The sequence below is a fragment of the Triticum urartu genome, chromosome 6, assembly GCF_003073215.2.
Source record: "Triticum urartu cultivar G1812 chromosome 6, Tu2.1, whole genome shotgun sequence".
Taxonomy (NCBI): domain Eukaryota; kingdom Viridiplantae; phylum Streptophyta; class Magnoliopsida; order Poales; family Poaceae; genus Triticum; species Triticum urartu.
The window spans coordinates 544,194,553-544,198,404 of record NC_053027.1 but is presented as its reverse complement, the minus strand read 5'-3'; positions in this window follow the sequence as shown (position 1 = coordinate 544,198,404).

Below are 3,852 nucleotides of genomic sequence, written 5' to 3'. Positions count from 1 at the left end.
GCATCGATGTATCATCGGACGGCTCCCTAGGCTCGTCGGACATGGATAGCGATCCAGTCCCGACCGCCACCTCCCCTCATCCCGCTGACGACGCCGAGGTGCTATCTCAAGAGGAACCGTGTCAAGGGGAGACGGTCATAGAGGCGCCTCAAGGCGACCTTACGGATTCCGGGAGCCGAGGGGACGGGGCCCCCGATAGCTCCGTGTTCGGCCCTTAGCCGAACACCGCGCCGGACCCTCTAGCGGTTCCGGGCTTGGGTAGGCGGCCTCCTTCTAAGAGGGTCAAGACGCCTGTGCCGGTGACCAATGTCCATCCGGAGGCACTGGAAAATCTGCTGGAAGCACTTCGCAGCGCTTCCATCGACGAGGAGCATCGCACTATCCTGAGTGCGGTGATCCAAAAGGTTCGGTCCGCCAAGAGCGGATTGACTGAAGCCTGTGCCAGCCTTCTAACAGGCTTTGAGGTAAGTGTTTTAAAATGTAGTAGAAATATTACCGCATAAACAGTAGCCCCTGATGCTTTGTTCGGTGTAGAAAAGCCGAGCAGAGCATCAAATAATCTCGCAGGAGTCTAATATAAGTATGCCAATATGCATATGCAGGCTTCGCTGCTGGCGTCCACCGCACTGACTGCGGAGGTCGCCGTACTGAAGCAGGACCTCGAGGGGTCCAAGAAAGAGCTCGGCCTTGCCAAGAGGCAGCTCGAGGAGAACAAGGGTAAGTAATACCCTGTCTATAGATATGTATATATAAAAGAAGACGTGATTGCAAAATGACAGGATCATCGTATATTTGCCAGGGGCCACGACCGAGGTGGTGACCCTGAAGCAAGCGCTAACCAAGGCCGAAGATAAAGCGGCCAAGGAGCGCACCGAGTGGGAAAAACAAGAGGCTCGTGTGGGCGAGGTGCAGCAAGAGCTCCAGGCTCTCGTCACGAAGCACGAGGCGTTGGAGCTTGACTCGAAGACGCGAGAGTCTGAGCTTGCTGCGGCCCTCGAGAGCGCAGAGAGTGCCAAGGCCGAGGCCCAGAAGGCCCTCCAGGAGATCGACGCAATGAAGAAGATAGCGGCGAGTAAGGCATTCTATATGCAGAGCAAGCATGTAAAAGTAAATTACCGATTACTCACCCGAATTCGGAGCTCTCCAGGAGCATTCGCAGATTTTCCCCATAGCTTGTCGGATGTCGCGCAGTTTTACCAGGCCGAGGAGGGAAGCTCAACGGAGAAGCTGTTCTGGTCTCAGTATACTAGGACCGAACACCCAATGCCTCTGAGCGACCAGCTAAAGCAGCTGGTCGAGCTGCACAAGGCGGCCGAACAGGCCATGAAGGGCCTTATAGTCCGGCTGTGGCCTGGCAACGTCCTTCTGAACAGTTACTTCGGCCTGGTGAGGCGGCTTTTGGATGCCTGCCCACGGCTGGAGGTCATCAAGCGGTCCGTCTGCATCGAAGGAGCACGTCGGGCTTTCGCCCATGTGAAGGTGCAGTGGGCCAAGCTAGACGCTGTGAAGCTGATCAAGGAAGGGCCGCCGCAGGGCAAGGAGCACCGCACCCCCGAAATTTATTATGAGGGTGTCCTGAAGGGTGCCCGTCTTGTAGCGGACGAATGTTCAAAGGATGTAATATTTGAGTAAACTTGCTCGTGTGATCCTGTATGATGAAAACTTGTTTCATATGCACTATGCAACGCTTGTGTGAATTTAAAATATTACCTTCTGTTTGGCTATTTATCCAATCTGAGAGATGGCTAGTCCTCGGCTTCTTCCCCCATGCCACTAGTGCTGGGGTGTTCGGGATAAACCTGAGCACTCTTGTTCCCATGTTTGGGTCCTTCGAGGGAGGTGCTCAGCACAACGAACCAGGCAACCAGACTAATAATACTTTATCACTCTCACTTAGCCATATAATTCTATAATTTTAAATTTCGGTGAAGCCCCTGGTATTCGGAAGGCCGAATTCGGGGCGCGATACATGCCTTTAAGCCGGACAGGGCCGGCCCCTCGCCCTAAGCGGCATAAGTGTTTAGGGACTCAAAAACCTCACCGAACAGCGACCAGTCTCTCACCTTATCATGACAGTCAGTTTTAGCTTTCTCTACTGAGGTACTTAGCCCGGCAGAACCGGGGCACAATCGCAGTAGTTCTCCTAGCGCTACCTTAGCCGATAGAGTGGAACGTAAGGTACCAAAACATAGGAGTCGGGCAAACCCAACATTTGACCAAAGACATGATTCGGAGCTGATGCATATATAATGCTATAAGTTCGGGGTGCCGCACTAGTGAAAGTGTTCGGACTTTTCACACCATATTGTGGGGTACGCAAGCCCCTGGTGTACTGGTTGTACCAAAGTGTACGGTTGCAAGGCGTCGTTAATGAACACACACACACACACACACATATATATATATAACAGGAATGCAATAATAGTCGTGATGTTATGCATTGTTTATTCAAAAAGGTGTGTTAAAGCAGAATGATACAGATAGTGCGATAAGCAAAGAGTGGGACTATGTCCTTTCCAAGGGCAAGCTGAGGAGTGATATTAAATCGAATATTTCGCTCGTTACTGTAATCAACCTGGGAATTGCATGGTATGACGTAGCTGTCTGCCTCCTTGCTTGCTGCATCATGTGTTCGGCAATAGTGCTGCTGGACAGTGTTTCCAGAGATTAAGGTCTTGAAAAAAAAAAGAAAAAAACCAAACGGGAAGCCCCTAGTGCGGTTTAAGCCGCGTCTTGGGGCGTGCCGCAGTTGTGCCCCCCTCCCCACCTGTGCCCATGGTATTTTTAATGCGTAATTATGTACGCATGGCACGAGCTTCGCCGTTTGGCTGGGACTGGGGTGGGGGCCGCATTGCTACACGAGCTCAGATCGCGCCAGGCGGTCTATTTGCCAATTGCTCCAAGCGCGCTTGAAGGTGTCCGGGTCTTGAAACGCCGAACTGGTGGATTGCCTTGAGAGGCTGTTTTGCGCTTCTGCTGCGAGGGCCGCAGTGTGCTCCTCTGTTCAGAGAGAGCGCCCTGTGTTTCCATTGACTGTAATAACCCCGCGAGGTCCTGGCATCTTGAGCTTGAGGTATGCATAATGCGGTACCGCATTGAATCTTGCAAATGCGGTTCGCCCGAGCAGTGCATGATAACCACTGCGGAACGGGACTATATCGAAGATTAACTCTTCGCTTCAGAAGTTATCCAGGGATCCGAAGACCACTTCCAATGTAATTGAGCCTGTACAATGGGCCTCTATGCCTGGAATGACGCCCTTAAAGGTCGTTTTTGTGGGTTTGATCCTTGAGGGGTCTATACCCATTTTGCGCACTATGTCCTGATAAAGCAGGTTCAGGCTGCTGCCGCCATCCATAAGGACTCAAGTGAGGTGGAATCCGTCAATGATTGGGTCTAGGACCAATGCGGCAAATCCACCATGACGAATACTAGTGGGATGGTCCCTGCGATCGAAGGTGATCGGACGGGAGGACCAAGAGTTGAATTTTGGGGCGACTGGCTCCAACGCATATACGTCCCTGAGCGCACGCTTCCTCTCCCTCTTGGGGATGTGGGTCACGTATATCATGTTCACCGTCTGCACTTGCGGGGGATACCTCTTCTGCCCTCCGGTGTGCGGCTGCCGGGGCTCCTCCTCGTCATCGCTATGCGGCCCCTTGTCCTTGTTTTCAGCAATTAACTTGCCGACCTACTTGAACACCCAACAATCCCTGTTGGTGTGATTCGCTGGCTTGTCTGGGGTGCCGTGTATTTGACACGAGCGATCGAGTATACGGTCCAAGCTAGACGGACCCAGCGTACTTTGTTTGAATGGCTTTTTCCGCTGACCGGGTTTAGAGCCTTTGAATC